Source organism: Pipra filicauda, unplaced genomic scaffold (genome assembly GCF_003945595.2).
Source record: "Pipra filicauda isolate LSUMZ 115617 unplaced genomic scaffold, ASM394559v2 scaffold142_size1944046_pilon, whole genome shotgun sequence".
Classification (NCBI taxonomy): domain Eukaryota; kingdom Metazoa; phylum Chordata; class Aves; order Passeriformes; family Pipridae; genus Pipra; species Pipra filicauda.
Genome location: NW_024103907.1, coordinates 1020977 through 1043861, shown reverse-complemented (window position 1 = coordinate 1043861; position 22885 = coordinate 1020977).

The window sequence follows — 22885 nt, the reverse complement described above, 5'->3', positions numbered from 1 at the left end:
ACTGGTTAGAACTCATCATTCCAGAGCTGGTATAAAATTAGCCCAGACACTTGGACCTCATCATGGACTCAATGAAGAATTAGTGAATTCTCGCCTTGCTGGACTATGATGCTATTTGCCTAGAGCTGACTGTTTAAAAACTGTCTTGGTTATGACTACACTTTGCAGGAGTTGTTGAGATAGATCAAAAGATTTTGAAGACTGAAAATATTTTAATATGGGAGTAGGCTATAAGGTACATTTTGCTATTCATGTCCAATTTTACACTTTTAAAGTGCTTGAATATCTGGAATTATCACATGGATATGACTTGGCAGCCCTGCTTTCCTAGCTTTGTCAGACAGAGAAAACAAGAGGAAAAGGAAATGGTAAACATCCCCAAAGAGTACAATTTCTCTTCTTTTGGTAAACATTTGTTGCATTCGAGGTGAATGCTCCATACATTTCTATTTTGTTTTGTGTGTGGCTGGCCACCCATTCAAGTAATGCCAAAGGGAAACTTCAGTTAGATAGTTTACATGAGCCAGTGTAATCCAGGTAAAATACATGTGGTTGCGCTAGCTTTTGTTTGGAAAACTCTGGACCAACTAAACCTGAATGCACAAGAGAAATGCATTTTATGTTTCTTGGGGTCACAGGTGCTGTGGACTTGTGACTGCTGTACGTTGCCATAACAGTCATAAGGTAAAGTTCCTGCTGATTTACAGTCTGTGCTTGCTTGCAAGGTTGACAGGGATTTTGTGGGTAAATCTGACCCATTACCTTGGTGAGGATGTGCAGTCTGTGAGAGGCAGGATGTGATACTTTCAGTCTCAGAAGGAATATGCTGTCATGACTGCCTTCGTGGTGCCATTTTTCAGCCTCCTCTGTGGTTCAGCTTGGTGCTTGCACTCTGCAATATCAGTAGCAGGGACCGCCTGGAGCTGCAGGAGTGAAGCATCGAGCTGTGATCAGCACAGCACCATCGCGTGACGACCCTGTGCAGCCCCAAGCTCACCTGGGAGGAGGCAATGTGGCAAGGAGAGCTCCCAGGAGGACCTGGGGCTTCTTCTGGAAGTAATGGAAACAGAAATGCTGCTACCATTTGGGGAAGCAGCTTCCCCAGCCCCAGTGGGGCTGCACTATTTTACATCAGTTGAGGAATTAATCTTGTGCTTGAAGTACATCTTTAAACTGAATGAGAACAGCATTGCTAAATGCCTTCCTGTTTAAATGATGAACTCAATGGCTGAAAGAATATGAAATATTTATGATATGAAGGAAGAAAACGCAGTTGCTAAAATGAAGCACAGTTGAAATAAGGATACAGAGGGAATCTGAGTCCTCCTCTCTTTCCTTTGCCTGAGCCCAGTCTCACTTGCCCTGACTTACTGAGGTAACTCCATTGCTTCCCACCAATTTATACCAGTGAAACTACCATAAAAAATTAGACCCTTATCTTCAAATGTTTATCCTCTTTTAAAAATAAATAATGAATAAAGAGATTGGGAAATTCCTCTCCAAAATTTCTTGCCTAACCTAGACCACTACAGGGCCTTTTGGCCACCAGTAACTGCCTTGGTCCCTGTCAAACCCATAGCTATGTCCGTGGTTTCACATCAGAGCTCCTCCAGTGGGTAAGCAGAGGCTTTTCCTACTGGAAAAGTTCTGCAATCCCTGTGCTATGGCCTCCTAGTGTCAGACCTGTTGTCAAGTGCTCTAGAAAATGGTATGAATAGTCCTCAATATGTGCCTTTGAGAAATCAAGTCTCCCCAAATTACTTTCAAATAGTCTACAAAAAAAACCTCAAAAAGCCAAACCAACAAAAACCCGCAGAAGACCTCCGTGGGGAAGAGTCAATGAGGCAGCTGCCTGCAGAGCACGGTTTTGGTCAGGATGTGCCACATCACCTGCATCAGTAGAAGTGAAGGATATTCTGTGCGCTGGTAATTCAAGCTACCACTAATTCCAGCTACCACTAAGCCAAAGAAGTCAATCATTTACCATTACTGTTTCATATTTCTATGCCTTAAAACATTTTAAAGGCTTTAAACTCTCCTGGCTTCCATTGAAAGCAGAAAGCATTGGACTGCCATGCACTCTGCAAACACATCAGACCACGCTCTCCACCCTGTTTCAGTGCAGCCCTGGTTCACAGGGTGTGGCAAGGATAGCTCCAAATCACATGATGTGCAACCTATACTTGCAAAGGCTTTATTTTTAATTCATTTTTAATGTATTATATCTATTTTTTTAATATAAGTCAAATATAAAGCAAAACGAATGAATAATTTTTGAAGCCCACAAAGCAATCTTTCTGCTCTCTTTGCTATTTAATGGGACTGTTAGTGGTGAAAGACTATGACAATGACTAAAACAGACAGCTGAAGTATAAGGAATTTTTACAAGTTTTCCAAGATTTCTGGTAGAAATTCCCTAGTAAAGAATTCCGTTCTGAAGCTTCTGTGAGGAATACACTAGTTCATGAAAAAGCATCATTGTTGAAACACTTGTCTTTTTTTAAATATACAGAAATCCGTATTTCTGCATGTCACTAGGTGCATATCTGCATCTTAGTGGCACAGTGTGACTCAGGAAAAGGTCACAGCAAGACAATAAAAGGTTTGTGTAGGGATGCCCACACAGCCTCTACTCTTGAAAACCATACAGGCAGCAAAGTGATAGCACGGGAAGCTGCAAAGGGATACTCATATCTGGGAGATGTGCATGTGAGCCCAGGGACCATCCTCACTGGTATATGCATTGTCATGTTTTATGGAATGAACTTTTAATTCAAACAGAGGATGTGCACATAAAAGTGTGTATGCGCGCAACCAAATCTGTCCTGGATTCTCTGTACAAGGCTGATTAGAAATCTGTAGGTGTTTGCTGATGTTTTGCGAGTGTTTAGTATTGCAGTTTCTCTATTGTATCACTGATACTGGTCCTGAAGGTGTAGTTCACTCGTTGACAGTTAATTATGCATAATTTATAAAGAAATAAAGCACTTTGGTTCTGATTTAGTATAAACCATACAAGCTGAGCATTTTTTTCCTGTGGCAGGTGCATATTGCATGTGATTTTTGAGCAGAAGATACCTTGGGGTCTCTTTTTCTAAGATGTAGGAAATTAAACGTAGAAATAAGAAATTGATTTCCACAGTGAAGGGGTTAAAAACCCATAAAATATCAGTGCATACAAGCTAAGGCTCATAGGCCAGAATGCATTTAATGATAAATATGCGGTGATGGGGTAGAAATTACGACTACTTAGGAAAAAATTTTTGAACTCCCTGTGGTGGGAGTCAGTGATGATGGGTGAAAAAATGAGTGTTAGAAATTATTAAGAAAGGAACCAATAAATAGAAAAAATTATGTTATCATGTTGATCTGTGATGCCCTCTCACTCTTGTCACTGCACAAAAGGATGTAGGACAACTGAAAGAGATAAACGAAATTGTCATAAGCATGCCAATATCTATGGAGTTATTTCCAGGCAACGAAAAACTGGGGAGAAAAAAACAGAGAATGTACTTCTTTGCTTGGAAAATGAAAGAACAAGATAGTACAAGAGAGAAATGTGAAATCATAACTGATATGGAAGACCTGGGAAAAAAGGAAAATATTCACATTTTTTTCACATAAGCTTTAGAGACATTTAGTTAATTTGAATCAGAGAATTACAGAATCAATTAAGTTGGAAGAGACCTCTGAGACCATCAAGTCCAAACTGTGACTGAACACCACCATGTCAGCAAGATCATAGCACTAAGTGCCATATCCAGTCTTTTCTTAAACACTTCCAGGGATGGTGACTCCATCACTTGAAGGTAAGTTTTTAATAAACAAATGTATTTTAAAACAGCTCAGAATGCAACATAGGATTTGTTGCTGCCAAGGTGTCAAGGAAAAATAAACACATGGATTCAAAAACAATTCCGCAAATTAATCAGAAATAAATCTATTGACAGTTATTAACTGTAACTGTATCAATGCAACCTTAATGCAGGAAGGCCCCCAACCATCAACATCCAGAAGCTGGGAAGGACCACCATATACTTGCTCTGTGTCTGTTACTTTTTCATTTTTTGAACGCTGGGAAAGACTAGAGAGACAGAAAGATATGCATAGCTTTAAGGAAAGATTGCACTGAATTATGTTCCTACATTTATTGTACTTCCCTGGCAGAAAAGTGGGAGCTGAAAAGATGGAAAATTCCTTTCAAGATGCAGGTGTTTGAAGAGATTCTTTGGGCCAAGTTTGACCTCAGGGATTCCTTCAGTCTTATCACGGTCCAGATGTCAGGGGGATGAAGGTGTCTCCTCCCTCACTTCTAGTGCTGCAGATCATCCCTAAGTCAGTATTATCGCTGAAATTTCAGGGCCAGTGGTAACTTAAAAGCACAAACCCATTGACAACTAAGCGTGACAGTGATTTACCACCTACCTGTCATGTTCAGATATCTGTTGCAACAGGTCCCCACTGACACAAAGTGAAATCTGCAAAGAACTGATTTCCTCCGTAAAAATCTCGGTTTTGTTTTTTCTGTCAATCGCCACCAAAAGCAGCTAATCCTCATCCTGCAATACCACGTGCTTGCCCATGGCTTTATTGCATATCCCCCATGAAATTGATACCAGTTTCCTTATTGTAGACAAAACATTTACAATTATCTAATTTGTCCTAGCAACAAAAATAACAAGGCAGATTCAACCTGTCATACAAAATGGTCTGAAAAAGCTTTACAGATACTAAAAAAAAATAAATCCAGAAGGGCTGTATGAAAAGACAAGAGAAAACAAATGGGTCTTCCTTGGATTTTCAGCTGGAATTTCAAGGCATACCACAGTTCTTTCCAAACCACATTTTATTCTTTTCAAAGTATTTGGAAGACCCAAAGTGAAATGTTGTTTCTGGATGTGATATTGCTTTTATAGGGATTTACTTGATATCATTTTTTCTTTTGTCTGATCTTTTAAGGTTTAGAAATTCACCCTACTTAACGTACACCAAATTTTAATGAAAACCTAATATGGTAAAAAAAGTTTAAGAGCCTGAAATTCCCACATTATTTAAATGTTTATAATGCCATTTTTGTCTGATACTGTACTTTTTAAAAGTTTTGGTGCACAGAGCATAGTGATATACAGACTGCCATTGTAAAATCAACTGCATAAATTCATTTATCAATATACTAGGTAATTTCAGGTGCAGAAGCACAGAATGTGAATATGGAAAAATGTTCTTGTTTCTTATGTAAATTTTGCCTGCTCTAATTTTAGGGGTTTTTTTCCCCACTTAGTGGCATGGAGCAGAGCTAAATATGTGCCTGTTGCTGTTCTGCATCACGACTCCTCACCCCTGTTATTTCCATACATCACATGGAAAGAGGTCCTGCCAAATGGTGTGGGCAGGGAAATGGGGAGAAGAGGGCAGGAGGATCCCCAGGTTCTGCTCACCTACACAGGCTAAGGCTAAGACTAAGACAGTGCTCTTTTCCTGAACTGGAGAGTGCTTTTTCGCTTGTTCAAACATTTTTTCTTCTCCCTTGTCATTTGCAGCTGCATTACATATTCTTCTTTACCTTCATTACATTCCTCTCCTGCTCTAGTAAATCCTCTTTTTCTGTAATTGATGAAACCAAAAAAATTTCATTTCACTGTTTTGAAAAAAATCCTCAGATAATTTAAAAACAGAGAAACAAAATGTTTTAACCTAATCCAAACATTTCTCCTATCTCTTTTCATTCAGAACTTGTTGAATTTGCTTAAAATTTGGAAATACTTTTGGTCTTCCCCAATAGCCAGTCATTGCTGTATGTACTGTGAGAAAAAACATGCTAATCTCACTGATTATGCATGGCATGATAGGTGTCTTTTTAAATATACTTCACTTTCCTAAAGTAATGGTAGAAATGGAACAATTTAAAAATCTAATCTCTTCTCACTTTAGCCTGGTAAATCTGCCAGTGTCTTCAGAGGGCTCTGAACTAAGGACTTGGGCATTTCTTTACTTTTACTGTGAGTCTTTCCACTGAAAAGACTAACAAAGGTCAAATTGATTCCAATATGATTCAGATTATGTGTCTTGTATTGTACCATGTATTTTCAGTATGTTTAATGGAAGTATTTATTAGACAAGTGAATTGTCTTGATTTTTGATCTACTTTCTATTAAAAAAAAATCAAGAAGGTTGAGACATGATTTACATCTTTCAATTAACAGTAAAAATATGTAGTGCTGTAAAAATTTAATTCCATGTTCTCCATTTCATAAAGTAACAATTGTATGTGTTAATTCAGAATTTACTCAGAAAACAGAAGGTAAAAAATTTATTTTGTAACTGTTGTGAACAGACAATCGGGGAGAGGGGAAGGTAGTTCGAACAAAACAATTTTCTCATAAAATATACTTATGGGGGCATAAGTATCTTAGACTGTTGTTGGAAAAACTGAGTTGCAAACCCATAAATATTTTCAGCTTTGATAGGAAGCCAAAACCTTTTATGCAGGAACATCCATACAACGTGGTAACTGCATATCAAACACTTCATCTCTTTAACAGGTCCCTTCTAACCCAGCATATTCTATGATTTTATGATCTTGTGTAGTCTGGTCTTACCAGCTAGACTTCATGCTGCCACGATTTGAAATAATTTTGTTTGCTTATTTCTCCAAAGAGGTTAAACAACACTGGTCCCAGTACTGACCCTGAGGAACATCACTTGTCGCAAGTCTCCATTTGGACATGTAACCACAACTCTTTCAGTGCACCATTCGGTCAATTCATTATCCTCTGAGTGCTCAATCCATTCAATTCTTGCCTCCTGTTTAGGCACAAGGATGTCATGTAGGACAGTGTTAAATGCTTTGCACAAGTCCAGGTATATGACACCAGTTGCTCTTCCCTTATCCACCAACTCTGTCTCTTTGCAGTAGAAGGCCACCAAATTTGTCAAGCACATTTTGCCCTTAGTAAAGCCATGCTGACTGTCACCAGTGACCTCCTTATTTTCCATTTGCCTTTTCACAGTTTCCAGGAGGATCTGCTTCATGATCTTTCTAGGCTCTCGGGTGAGACTGACTGCCTGTAGTTCCCTGGGTCTTCCTTTTTTCCCTTTTTAAAATTAGGGGGTTATGTTTCCCATTTTCCAATCCATGGGAATTTAACAGGACTGCCGCAAGTTTTCAAATATGATGGATAGTGGCTTAACTACTTCATCTGCCAGTTTCTTCAGGACACATGGATGCATCTCATCAGGCCCCATGGACTTGTTCACCTTCAAGTTCTTTAGATATTCTCGAACCTGATCTTCTCCTGTAGTGGGCAGTTCTTTGTTCTCCCAGTCCCTGCCTCTGCCTTCTGTGACTTGGGTGGTGCAGCCAGAGCATCTGTCAGCGAAGACCAAGGCAAAAAAGTTGCTAAGTACCTCAATCATCCCTATATTCCAGGTAATCAAGTCTCCTGTTTCCTTTTGGAGAGACTCTATATTTTCCCTAGTCTTCCTTTTATCAACAACATACCTATAGAAGCTCTTCTTGTTACCCTTGATGTCCCTGGCCAGATTTAATTCTATCAGGCCTTTAGCTTTCGTAACCTGATCCCTGTCTGCTCAGACAATTTCTCTGTATTCGTCCCAGGCTACCTGTCCTTACTTCCACCTTCTGTAGGTTTTCTTTTTGTGTTTGCATTTGTCCAGGAGCTCCGTGTTCATCCATGCAGGCCTCCTGGCATTTTTGCCTGACTTCCTTTTTGTTGGGATGCATTGCTCCTGAGCTTGGAGAATGCAGGTGAGGGCCTGTGGTGTGTTATGGGTGCGTATGACTAGGTGAGGACTGAATAGTGAGGGCTGTGAGGAGGAGAAGGAACACCTGGGCTGATCCTGCATACATTTGATTTCCTCATAAGGTGTAACACCAATGTGCATTTGTTACCAATGGCACTCCCTCCCAAATAATGCAGATTTTTTTTGAGGGTGGAAAAAGTATTAGAAGAAAGAAGAAGAGCTCATCTCAGAGCGCCACAAACATTTGAAAGGTTGGGAACAGTACAGATTTCAAAGAGATGCTTAACTGCATTCTTCAAATATCTCTGTGAAACCCAGTTACATGTGACACAGAAATGGTATACTCATTGTGCTGGGATCATTTCTAACTGGAATTCAGCCAGACCTTTTTAGGCTGAAAGGCAGGCAGGGGCACAATCCTGTCATTAAATGTCCTTGTCATTTTATCTTCATTCCTCTGATTCATTGCAGATGTTGCTTTGGAAAATGTTTTAATGCCTTTCTCACTTCAATTACCTTCAGTTCACACTCAGTTCATAATGGCAGAATAATTGAGCAGGGGACTGCTCAATGGATAGTTCACCATCCTTGTGGATCTTTTTGACATTTACTTGTGGTTCCTCTAGTTCCTTATCTTGAAGCATATTTTTCCTTAGAAAACTAACTTGGAAAGTGTTTGAAGGTTTGAAAAAAGTACAAAGATTGATTACTTTGATAACTTTATTTCAACATTAACTTTTTATGGATTATAATGACATCATAAGCAAAAAAAGATTATGGTAACTACGAGATGTATGACTCAATACGAAGTCAGTACAGAGTGTAATTCACAAATTTTTTCTTTAGCAAAGTCAAGTTAATAAAATATAATAACAATATCCCAGTGCCATTATAACAGTGCTATTAGACAAACTCTAGGTTTGCACATAGTGAATAGTAAAGTTAACCAAGCGTTTATTGTGTTTCCTTGTCCATCATTTATTATTCATATATTAATATAAACATTAGAGAGATTTCTGCTTTTATAAGTATTGTAATTGTAATTAAAGAATAATTATTAAAGAATTAAAAAATTATGACCTTGATGATATGTTGCATTCATAGGGTTGGTATCCAGCTAGTATGATTCTACTCTGAAAAGTAATTCACTGACCGTGATAAAATATTAGATTAGCTGTGCTAATAAATATAGATAGTCATAATCATTGACAATTTGGTAAGAGAAAAGGTGTTATCAAGACATTTTCAGGAGCATTGTACTTGCTTTTCTATGAAAACGTTGGTTTCTATGGAGAATTTGAAATAGAAATTGCACAATATGATCGACTGTCTTTCTGGAAATAAATCAAGAGAGAAATAATTATACAAGACTTTGGAGCTACAGTGTCAAAAAACGAACTCATTTCTGAATCTGACAGACATTTATTAACCAGACTAAGAAAATAATAGGTTTTTTCTGTGTTTCGTTTTAAATGATCTAGACCTTTGGATTTGTTATGTCCATGTACACAAACATTATTCCTCCTAAAAGTAAGCAAGAAAAATCACCAAACATTCCAGATCAACCATCAATGGATACAAATGTTCAAACACGATTTAAGTTTTTTGGAAGACAGGTCAGGTAAGCTTCCGTACATGGATTTAAAAATGGATATCTGAATACCTTTTTTACAGTGTCCCACATGCTCTTCAGAGCAGGATGAGATGGTGTGGCCTATTAGGTACTTGATGCTCACAACAGTAGGAAATTAATTCACAATTTTTCCAGCTGTTCTTTTCACTGCTCTTTGGCAAAAAAACCCCCTAAGAGTAGGTAGAGAAAGAGAACTTTTTCTTACTTGGGTTGTGTAATCCTCTCAGCCCTGAACAGGCTGTTCTGACAACATTTGCATTGGCAGTGGAAAGAAAGAGAGTTCTTCTGGCCAAGCAACAGTCTAAATACCATCTATTCATGGTGTTCTCTTTGCATTCCATGTCACAGACAAGACAACCAGCCTTGCCTGAACCCTCTCATCCTTGCCCACCTTTGACTGGGGAGAGCATGGACTCTCTGTCTTCTGTTCCTCTTAAACCTCTGCCTGGACCACAAGATCAATGCTATCAGGCTAAGAAGATGCTGCTTACACATTTTTGAGGGTCTTCCCAACCTTACATATTTCCATTGGTGTCCTTGACCAACCCCAAGGAAAAAGGGCTTGCAGGGCTCCTGCCACCAGGCTATGCCGCAGCAGCTCTCACGCTCCCACAGTCATGCAGGACAGAGGGACCTTTTCCTTATCCCATTGAGGTGACACCAGCCAAGCATAGCAGGTGGTAAGTACTGTGGCACTTAAAGGCACAGCATCCTTGCACCACTGACAATTATATTCAGTCCTTGTATTTGGCTTTATTACATTTGTGAATGTGGGTACCATCATCCAGCCAAATCTTGAGAAAGTGCTTAAGAAGTCAGGGTCTCATTCTTCTTTCTATGCAACACTTTCATTTCCTCTCACTGTACCCCTTCTTGCACAGACACTTGCCCTCTAATCTTTCAAATCCAGTTCTAGGATGCTTTTCCATACTCCCTCCATCGACTGCAGGATTTCACACGCAGGGGTTTGGTAGAAAATTCAAATTTGCCCCTAAGTTTTCTTGATTTGTTTTTACTACTGAGGAATTTGGGGAACCTCAGTTATACCCTCTAGGTACAAGAAACAGGAATTTCTTCCCTGGCAGGAAGCAGGACATCAGCTGAAGTCTCATAACCCTATTGCTTAATATTTCCAACTGTTTTCAGATATCTTGTATCTTGGAGTCTAGGGCTGTTCTCATACCTGCAGAGATTTTCTGCACGAAGCAATCAGAGTTCCTTGTCTACAGCATTCACTACATCATCCTCAGGCTTCTTCTTGTCTGGATTGTAAGTTGGATGAGACTGAATTTCTTTTCTTTTTTTATTTTCATATCCCAGCTTCATACTTACATCCAAAAAATTCTCTAGGGGCAGAAAGCATCTACAAGATTTTGATGAGGAGAGTAGTCTTGGATGGGACAAACTTTTCCTAACCTAATGTTTGAAGGCACAGCACAAAATTAGCTAGAGAAGTGCTGAAAAAATGTGTCTCTATAAACTTACAGTATTGCAGACCCATTCCCTTTGCATTGCAGTCACAACATCAAAAGGGATTCATCAGAGGAAAAGACCTTTTTTACTGTGGTCAACCTGTATTTCTGTGGTAATTCCACTAGTTTCAAAAATTAATTGTACAGGGAATCTGATAAGACACTTTAATTCCATATTTATCTGAGCTTAATGTTTACCAATACATTACAGTCCTAATCTTGAGAATTTGCTCATGTTTTAACTATTGATCACAAACTATCTTCTTATTCTGTATATCTTTTACACAAAGTGTCTATTATTATACCATGAGTCAAGGTGATTTTTTTCCTTTCAGATGTATAATATATGTATATATATCATTCTTCTCAATATACATTAACAATTTTTTAAAAAATGTCCTAGAGACAATTTTGAATGTCTTTGCTTGAGTTTTGAACGGTCAAAAAAAGATGAAATATGTATAGAAAAGAGTGCAAACATCCTTGGGTGCAAAGGTACAAAGGGGCTGTGTGTTGAATGTGTAAAGCACATCTATGAAGGAACCAACACGAAAGAAATAGTCATATTCTCCATGCAATGATACCACCTGTGCCACTGAGTATGCCATGGAAAATATGGTGATTTGTTTACTGGGCCCAGTCCTTCACACTGTTTTGTAAAAGAATAATTTTACTCAGGTGAATCTGCTCAGGAAAGCTCCTTGTATAACTCACTTGTCTAAAGGTGTTCTCACACAAAAATACCTGAGTAATTACACCCACAGTTTTTCATAAGCTATTCATAGAAAAATTCCCAGCTGAAATATGAGGTTTAAACACTTTGTTGCTCTTTGAGGGAATCTAAATTCTTCTAAAAGCTCTTTGGCCCACGTATAGAATTACCCATAGGAAAAAAAATTAAGATGGTAGATACATTATACACAGATTTTTCGGAAAGAGTTATTCCAATGACATATAGAAAATATAAGGACTGAACCTTCTCACACAGTGATAAAAAATTGTTTCCCAGTGACTTTTTCTATTTATTATCAGCTTCACCTTGAGAGTTCAACTTATTTTTTAATACTTTTCCAATTTTTCTTCTTTTCAAGGGTGGGGTTAGAAAGGAATGAAGGAGATTACATATGATATTTATATTATTATTGCTGCACATGTGATTGTGTCAAGCTGTAAATTCCTCACTAAATTTTTTAAATCCCTCTGATGTCTGACAAGGAGTTGGAAAAATATAAATGTTACATTTTATGGATTTTTCCGTGTTACCATAGTCTGCAGTTCTATTATAAACTGTCATCTGTAATATAATCAAAGGAAAATTGGTAGGAAACCTTATTGTAGTCCAAGAAACATTCCTTTTTACATGAATTTACTGACTTTAATAGGATTTAGACTGTCTGACTCAATCCAGCGCTTTTAGAAAAGCTAGGAAAGACTGAGTCAGAAAAGAACTGGATTGCTTATGGGATGTCCCCAAAACTTACCTTGATTTACAGTGTTGTATAATGCAAAAAAACTTGCTTTCCTGTTGGAACAGAGCCTTTCAATCATTAAAAATGTGTCTATACTATCCCTAATACAGTGCTTGTACCTTTCTCATAGCTGACTGACACCACTGTCAATTTCCAGCTTAAAAAATCAGCAGCCAATTAAGAGTTGTAAAGGGTTGCTTGGCTTCCTTCTCTCTGTTTTCCTGTTATTGCTTTGCTTTCAGACCCAGTTTGTTATTTGCATTTTACTGACAACAACACGAGGAAGTGTTTGCCCTGGACCAGGCAGGACACTGGTAGAAGACTTGGTTCAAATAGAGAAGAAAGCTGTTCACTTTGACCCAGGGAGTGTGTAGGTTTTTAGCTGGAAAGGAGCTTTCTAACCAGTAGCTGTGCCCTGCTCTGGCAAGACTGACCTCTGTCTCCCCTGTCTGTGTGGGACAGCAGGACATGCTTTTCTCAGAAGCTCTGGGACTAGCACTTTTGCCAAGGGCCCAAACCACCAACCAGACCATGGAACCCAGGTGCTCACTCCTGAACTTGCTGTGAGACAATACGTAGCTGCCTGTATAAGAAGTATGAAATGAAAACCTGATACTAGTGATAGGGTATGAACTCTAGAAAAGACTTGGAGATGCTGATGGATAAGAGGGTGGACACAAGCTGGCAGTGTGCAGTTGCAGCCTAGGAAAGCCAACTGTATCTTGGGCTGCATCAAAAGCAACATGGCCAGCTGGTCGAGGGAGGGGATTCTGCCCTGGTGAGACCCCACCTGGAGTGCTGCATGCAGCTCTGGGGTCCCGAGCACAGGGAAGACATGGACCTGCTGGAACAAGTCCAGAGGAGGACCACCAGGATGGCTGGAGCCTCTTGTATGAGAAAAGACTGAGATAGTTGGTTTTATTCAGACTAGAGAAGAGAAGGCTTTGGGGTGACCTAATTGCTGCCTTCCAATACCTGAAGGGAGCCTACAGGAAAGCTGGAGAGTAACTTTTTACGAGAGCATATAGAGACTGGACAAGGGGGAATGGCTTCAAACTGAAAGAGACTGGTTTTAGATTGGATATTAGGAAGAAATTCTTTACTGTGAGAGTGGTGAGGCACTGGAACAGGTTGCCCTGACAAGCTGTGAATGCCTCATCCCTGGAAGTGTTCAAGGCCAGGCTGGATGGGACTTTGAAAAACATGGTCTAGTGAAAGGTGTCCCTGCCCGTGGCAGGGGAATTGGAAGCAGATGATCTTTGAGGTCCCTTCCAACCCAAACCATGGTTCTATAACACAACTAGAGGGTCCAGGAACTGCTGCCTCGAATGTACCTGTATTTACCAAAAATCATAAAAACAAAGAAACTTGAGAGTAGAAGGAAAAGCTGTGTTCTGCCTTATCCATCTGAATGACTTGAGCATTCTTCTTGTCTGCAACTTGGTCTGGATTCTTTCTGGTTGCAAGATTGGAAAGATACACTTGGGAGACCTGCTTAGGGATGTTGGGGAGGTGGGTCCAGACCTGGGGCAATACTCTAACTACTGGGGTATCATGTCAGCAGTGGTTGCTGTGTTTACAGTTCATACATTCCATGTCTCATGGGGCAAGTGAGATCAGTAGAGATGTAAGAGATCACAGAATTATGGAATGGGAGAGGTCAGAAGGGAGCTTGTAAGATCATCTAATCCACCTTGACTGCTCAAGCTGGGTCATCTAGAGCCAGTTGCCCAGGACTATGTCCAGATTTCAAATATCTCCTAGGATAGATACTCCACATTCTCGTTGGGCAACCTTTCCCATTGTTTGATCACCCTTACAGGAAAAAAGTGTTTCCTGATGTAGACGCAGAATCATCCTGTGTTCAGGTTTTTACCCATAGCCCCTTATCTGGTAGCTTTGTACCACTGACCCCCTCATCTTCATTCCCTGCCTTCAGGTACTCATATATGTTAATAAAACCCACTCGAGTCTTCTCTTCTCTAGGCTGGAAAGTTCCAGCTCTCACATCCTCTTCCCCTTTGAAAAGTGTTACCAGCCTCTTAATGAACTTTGTAGTCCTTCACTGAGTTTGCTCCAGTAAGTCCCATTCCCATTAGGTCCCTAGGCTTTCAGCCAAAGAGATAGAAACATAACTTCATGGACTGTTCATCTTCTGAATAGGCTTGAATTTCTCATGCAGCCATGAAGAGAAGTCCTAAAGTCTGGCTGGCTGAAACTTCTGCAGGCTTTGAAAGTTATTGGAAGTCTCTCTCAAGTTTCAGAAAACTTTGATTATTTTAGGTTGATGGAATTATTCCCCTCTTCTTTTTGTCCACCCAGTGTCAGGGACTTACATTTCAGTGAGACATTGCTGAAGTAGCTAACTAGAGAATTTAACCTGGTAGGCTGTGTTTCCTCCAAAGTGTAGAAAAAGAGATAACAGATACAAGCCCACAGAGGAGAAGCAGAAGACAAAAAGATAATGTTGGTTGGTCAGTTTGGTCTGCCAGTGACTGAGTTCTTTCATGTCTAGCTCGCTCCCTAAAATTTAGACAAGTTCAGCAGTAGCCGTAGAGCACTATTATCATGTGCTATGTTAGTTGCTTTCAGAGGTCAATGAAGTCATGACCCTTAAAATGCTTCCCCACAAACTGAGCTCTGCATTTAAAATTGCTAAAGTAGTACATGGGACTGGGGCCTTTACGGTGTCACTCTGGTTTCTAAGAAACAAATATCTTCCTAAAAATCCAGATAATTAGCAGCACTTTTTAAACTTAATTATAGTAGGAATATAATCAATATCACTTGGTAGGACTGAAATTTAATCCCATTTTTAATGTATTAGCATAATTTTATCCAATCCCTCCAAAAGTCATATGTATTTTTTTCTATTACCTTTTCCTGTCTGTTTTCACTCTCAATATTTTCCTTTCTCGTACTTTGAATTATTATATTTCCACTTTTAAATACACATTCTTTGCTTTTCTATTATCACTAGACTTGAAGTCTCATTTCCTTTAATTTATTTCATTGCTTCCTTAATTTTTTTAATTCTGCTAAAACAGCTAGAGTTTACTACAGATTTCTGTATAGAAAAACTAGATTATATAATTATAGATAACTATATATTATCTAGATATTATGATCTAAATTAATTTCCTGACTATTTTTTCTGAGGTCAGCTGCATTGTAGTTAAGAATAAAATCACATTGTCATTTAAGTCTACTTTTCAGTCCATCTCTTAACATTCAACTAAACCCTTTGCAATATGATTTTCTGCAAAGAAACTGTTGGAATAGTTTTGGGTTTCTACTCTCAGTTTCTCCTGCTTTCTGCCATTCTGTCTAGAAAGCTAGCAGAAGTTTCCAGCTGGGGTGCGCTCTCTGGAAGATTGCTTCTTGAGCAATGACATACATTGAAAGGAGCGGGGTGAAAGAAGGCAGAGTTGCACCACAGGCATGATGACTCTCGGCAAAACTAAGTGCTTGCTTCCATGATTCGTGCATGTCATGCCAGCTGAACGGCCTTGGGAGTCTCCATGAACAAATGTGGTGCCAGGAATAGAAAAGGGTAATTCATTTGCTAATTATAGCCCCTGTCTCTGGCTGTTGGAAACAGCCACTGGGTCAGGATTCATCCCACCCATTTGTATCTATTTGTAGAGTGGAGGAGCTACATCTCAGCTGGTCAGTGCAGAAATAAAGATCCAGTGTCAAGACAGAGGCATCTATAGCTAAGTGAGATGCTCAAGAACAGTCTGCCTGGCCTCTGGCAACTGGGAAAAGACTCCACGTCTCCTGTGGGCTCTGTATCTTATCTACCATCCTCATACAGATGTCCTGGATACCCCACAGCATTTAATGCGGAACCAGGTACATAAATCCCTTCAGACTCCTTTATGACATTGTTTCAAGATACAGCCTAGAATAGCTTGGGACTACTATCTCCAAGAAATGCAGATTTCTTCTCTTTTTCTGTCACAGGAATCTCAACACGTAGCTCAGGTGTGTGAATGTCAACAGTGTGCACTTTAACCTAAGTTCCTAAGGCCATTTTCAGCACTCAAGGGGTACAGTCCTGTCAGGTCTCCTCACAGCTGGTACATACAGACCCAGCACTTCTAGGAGACACAGTCCTTCAAATCAGCAAATGGAGGCCAGAAAAGACCCCTGAGGGCACTTGGGATGGCAATAGATGCTGATGATAAGGCAAATGAATCCTGCTCCCAGCAGCTTGTGGGGCTACAGGCTGCTCTGAATAGATGTCCACAGCCTGTAATGGGAACTTGGACATTTAGCTCAAGTGTAGACAGCAAAATGTGTTTTAAACTAGAGTTGAAGACCATTTCTAAAATTGCGTGAGATGAACTGCCCTCTCAGAATTCAGGATTAGCTGTTACCAATCAGCTGGTTTCTCTTGCCTTGTTTTTCTCTTTTCCTTGCCATGGCCAGAGTCCTGCTTGCAACCACAGCATTAGGGAGAGGGTGGTGATGCTTGCTGCCACTCATTCTGGTGTGCAACAGAGCAAGTGATTACTGAGCTGTAATCCATACCAAATCACAGGAAGTATTGCATGCCATATATGTGTAATTAAGATATGACAAAAAATTGTAATGTTACTCCACTCACACTACTCTTCTTGAGTCATATATGTGTGTCCTTTTCAGAGACACAGGCTTTAAAAGAATTATTGGAGCAGATTTCCCAAGAGTACTGGTTCTGTAACTGTTCAAAGTGGGTCTACAATACTTCTCTTGTAAACTTTCTGTTACAAGAGAGAACAGCAACCCACTTCAGCTCCACGTTTCTTTTCCATCACCTCTACCATATCAAAAAGAAGACGTGGTGTAGCACTGCCAGTAACATCTGCAGAAAAAAAATTTGCAACAACTCACACTTCATGAAACATTATAGTGGAAAAGAAAATGTGTTCCAAACCATCTTGAGGTTCTGGAGTTAATTCACCATTAAGCATGAGAGACATGGGCACTGCAGACTCCTGCATTGTTTCCATTGTGGAAAGCCCTAGATTTTGCAGTCTCCCAGCATGGAAAGTCATACAATGTGTGTGACACGTCAGTGCGTATATTTTAGTTTGTGCATTTACTAAGTATTCATTACCTACTTAAAATCAAGCAAACTGAAAAAAAAACCAACACAGGACACTAATTTTATAGTGGGCTGTTAACCAAAGACATGCCATGCTTCTAAGCTTCCCTTTTTGAAAATGGCTCAGCACAAGTAAGTTTTACCACTCATATGGATCAAACTACAGGATCAACACCTGAACTGGGAAAGATAATTATTCTGGCTGCACTGTAGCTTTTATCTTTTGTGCTAGTAGTTGTTAATGAGAGGAGTACGGTTTTAATCATAAAAACTAGGACAAGGATACATAAAATGATTTTTAAAAAACACTGAGATGACCCAATCCTATTCCAGACCACTGGGAAGCAAGAAGTGAAAGAAAAAAACTGGGCATTTCAGTTTTAGCCAAGCCTACTAGACTGTATTATTTTTCTCATGGTGTCACAGAACAGTCCTTAAAAATATATGGCAGCTCTCTGTTACTTTACAATAGCAAGAAGTCCTGAAAAATGCACACTGCTTGGACAACAAATGATGGGGGAAAAAATGGAGAATGGGAACCTGTGTGCAAAAACAGTGCAGCGATGTGTAGGGCATGAATCTGTGGCTGGCAGTCTGTCTGGGGTGGCTGCTTCTGGGGACACTGGCCCTTCAAAGATTAGATGTGAGTAGGTCCACACAAATGGATCAAGGGCCGTGACCTGATCCCTATTGCAGGGTGTGATGAAAGCTTGCATATGACCTAAGTTTCTTACAACTTGAGATTTCACCAGCTGAGTAACATTTTACACGACCTTCGTTCTCAACAAATTCTCTTTCATTATTTCTCCACAGCATTTTATACTCTGGTTCACTTTTAGTTCTGCACAAACTTCTATCCTTGTGAATGGAGTATTACCTGCCAACAAGCCACACCTCTGTTTTCTATAATCTCTAATTTATAATATACCCTTTTCCCTTCTTTGCCATGGAGTTCAGACACAGTAGCAGTGGAGCATTATTGCCACTCAGAAACTGATGATTTAAATATTTTCAGGTATTTATCACTTAGTGTTATAACTGCAGTAAGTGTTTTTGAACAGTTCCTCCAATCGAAACATTTAGTACAGTGAATAATCTGCTCTAAAGAGACTGGAACATCATGGCAGTTATTTGACAACTGAGAGACTGTAACAACATTCAAAGCATATGTTAAGGCTTGCTGTTCAGTTAGGATGCAAAAGGGCAGCTCACAATTTAACATGAGTTTAGTGCATAGTCTGGGGATTGACTGGGAAAATATGGTTTGGAAATGTCCACAGATAGGAGGAATATAAGGAAATTCCAAAAAAGACAAGAAGCAGATGGTGTCCAGAGTGATCTGGATTTTTCTGCTGTAATAAAAGATGGACAGTTCTCTTGATCACATGATAGCCATTGGCTATGAAAATTCAGAATTTTTGGAATTGAACTACTGGCACTCAAAGACCTGGGAATTTAAGACAAGCCATCCAAACCTTAGATTCTCTCCCTTCGTGCAAACAGTCATTCCTGTGAGAAGCAATGTCTGCAATTCCACTGGATTCTATAAAACCTCTATTTTCTCAGGCATAATAGGAATGAACCTTTTTCATTATTACTAGAGCACTACTCAAATGCGATTATAATAAATTCATACACAAATACACTTCATTATTGCAAAGTGCCTACCAAAAGGTAACTTCGTACTTTCAAATCCAGATCTGAATAAATGGGATTCAACATGAAAACTTTTTGGAATTTCAGTAGGATTGAAATTTCAACCTTTGTTATTTCTTCAGTAAGACTCCTTTAAAAATGTTTGCTAAAAGAAATACATGCCATTTTTGTTCCAGGTTTGTTTTCTGAGAAATCATAAAATCATAAAATCATAGAATATGCTGAGTTGGAAGGGACCTATCAAGATTGAGTCCAGCTCCTGTCTCTGCATAGGGCACCCCAGTAATCACACCATGTGCCTGAGAGCATTGCCAAACGCTTCTTGAAATCTATTAGGCTTTGTGCTGTGACCACTTCCCCGGGGAACCCACCCCAATGCTTAACCACCCTCTAGGGGAAAACATTTCCTGATATCCAGCCTAAACCTCCCCTGACTCAGCTTCATGCCATTTTCTCAAGTCCTGTCACTGGTCACCAGAAAGAAGAGATTGGTACCTGCCCTTTCACTTCCTCTTGTGAGAATGTTGAAGACCACAATGAGATCTGCCCTCAGTATCCTCCAGGCTGAACAAACTAAGTGACTTCAGTCACTCCTCATATGGATTTAAATAGTTGAAATCAACTTTTTAAATCATCCAGAATCTGTTTCCTATCTGGTTATGCCCACTGAAATAAATGGAACTCCTTGTATATTTGAAGCACTATCTTCTCTGAGTAAGGCTGGCAGATCTCAGAAAATAAATTATTTCTGGACTACTAGCATATATGTTCAGATTTAGTTCAAAAAGATCTTTCTGCCAAGCTATAAATTCTCAGACATTGTTGTTTATGGTTGAAAAGCTGACATACTCTTCAGAACCATGTCTTAAACGCAATGCTATAATTTCTGTAGGTTTAAAGAATAAACTTTATTGATGAAACACAGTAATTAATCATGCCTCTTCAGTAGATGTAAATGTAATTGTTACTCATGTCAATGAGCAAAGGGACATTCATGGCTTCAGCTGCAGAACAATAGAAACCTGAAAATGACTGTGCTTATTGTCTGTGAAACAATGAAAAACTGTGGTAGGTACATTTTACAGTCATGTCATAAAACATATCTGAGTAAGAACACATGCTTTTTTGATCATTAGGGTTTTTCCAACTGGATGAGCCAAACTGCACAATATTGTAGAATTTACTTTGATTTCCATAATGAATCACTAAAGCAATCCCACACGGCTATCCAATATAATAAAAGATTAACTATTTCCTAGTACAGAGAGTCATGTTTATGGAGATGTGCCAGTAAATTCTCTAATTCAGCCTAGCAGAAATGTACCTCTAACTTTAGAGTAGATATTTACTCTAATTTCAACTGATCCTTTCGTGACACAAAGTCCTGTGTGGTTGCAACTTCTACTAGGTTTCCATGCATCTCTGTGTCTCATGGGACCCAGAAAAAATTATGTTGGGACACCAAAAACTGAACTGAAACCTGCTGGCTCCATTTATACACTTTGCCACAGATGTAAAATGAGTACATTTAGAAGCAATATAAGAAATCTTGTTTATTGCAAGTAAAAATAAAAACATGCTTCCTTCCATATATATGCACTGTGTCTTTACAAACAAAATCCACTCTCATGAGATCACAGAATTCTACAGAACCATTCACACAATATTTTTTGCTTACACCTTGAGAGGAAAATTTCTCTATAAGAAGAGTGATTTTTACTACTTCATAGATTTATGCATTCTACAGAGAGGCAGCTAAGCTTTCCAAATCACCGTGCACATCTGTGACCATTCTGAGCACATTATTTTGAGTTTTCCATCTCTGAAGTGTCTGAGAGCAATGTTTCCTCTTACGAGGAGATAAGAGGCTACCTGTGGCTCTGCAAATCAGGAGAGGAAAAAGAAGGCAGACATGTGTGGCAGTCCTCAGGACAGGAGTGTGGTTTCTTCTTGATTTACTTGGTGTGTTTAAGTCGTGACAGGAATACATTTCATGAATTGCCACAGAATGGAGAGAATTAGTGTTAATGATCCAAATGAATGCTGTTTTCTTGATAAAACTACAAGATGAGGCATGTTAGCTTACAATTCAGTGACAGAGTTTTAACACATTTTACTCTCTGTTTACCAGGAATTCTGTGCGTCAGCTACAGCAGCATGGTTGACATGCACATGGGCAACTTCTATATTTGTTTGTTCCTGATAGACTTCTGAATCAGCTTGAGGAATCCTGCATATTTGATTAATTAAAATGTGCTACTGCTAAAATGCATGAAGAAAATACCTTCACAACACTTCATAGTCTAGCAAAGTCTGGTGGCATTAGATGTGAGTTCCATTCCAATCAGTGACGTTACTTTTCACAATGATCTTTGGAGATGCCTTCCAACCCAAACTTTTCTATGAGTCTATTATAGATTCATTTTTCATTTGAAGTATTAATATTGACTTACTAAGGTGCATAAGGAGAGTACCTGATTTATCATTCAGCCCGATTTCTCTGTTTATACATACCTCCAGGTCCTTTCAACCTCTGTGAAAATTTACATCTTTCTTCTAAAACTTGAGAACTAGATGTGGAACATGGCCCCTTAGTTTGTGTTTGGCCCGCGTATTTCTAAAGTTGCTATGAAATGAGCATGTTAGTTTTAATTGAGAGTTTGCTGCATATTTTCTTAAATTCCAGGATCTAAATAAATAGGAAATTGTGATTAGTCTTAATTCACCAAACAGCTCTTAGTCTGACTGATATAAATAGTCTGTGGAAACTGGGATTGATGCTGGGAATTTTTTTTGTGTTCTACTTAATATAAAGTAAAAGGATATTTGAGGTGAGCATCTCTGTAACCCAAAAGAAGTATGAATTCTCAGGAAACAAGGACCGGAAATGAAAATAACATTCTGTTCTAAAGATGGCAGGGTAATCAAGAACTTATATATTTTTCTGTCATTAAAAGACAAACTGTCAAGGATCAAGTGCTGTCAAAAGCCCAAATAAACAAGGAATTATTTTGCCGTTTTGCCTACAGGTTCACAGTTCAAAAAATACATATTAGGAAACAGTAGTTGAAGCCTCAGCATATATGAGGATTAGTATGTGATTTTAATTTCATTTTTTGAGAGTAAAATTGTCTAAGATTCAGTAGGCTTAGAGTCAGCCTTCTACTTTGTGTCAGAATTACTGTGACCTCAAGAAAAAATAGAGAAACAGCAATTCAGTTGTTGACTATTTGTACTTCTGTATCTGTTTGTGCCTACCTCATGTGATTACACTGAGACCAAAGGCAAATTATCCCCACTGGCATAGCAAAGCAGCCTTGGGCAGGAGGTTGAACTAGGCCAGGTCTTTTTTCCCTTAGATTTCAAGTGAAATACCCACAAGCGCTACACGCACAAGCAAATCATAAGAAGGAAAGAAGAACTACCTGAGGGAAATGTTGCTCAAGGCAGCTCTTTGCGCCAAAATTGTGTGTGGAGGAAAATGTGTCTCCTTCAAATTGAGGTTTTAGAAATATCTTGGAAAGGTACTATCAGAATTGGGGCCAAAGTTCAGATGAAAAAGAAAATTATCTCAAGGTAGCCCCTCCTCATTTCAAACAGAACTTATCCCTGATATAAAGTCTGTATCTTAATGAAGTAAAAGTAATGGAGTATATTTGAAAATTATTTAACATTCCTTCTCATGGGCTCAGTTTTGATGAAATGCGAGAACCTAAGTGAAGCCAGCTCTGAGGTGTGCTGAAGAATGTCTTCACACAGTCACTCATGTGGGAGATAATGCTCAAAAAAAAAAAAAAAA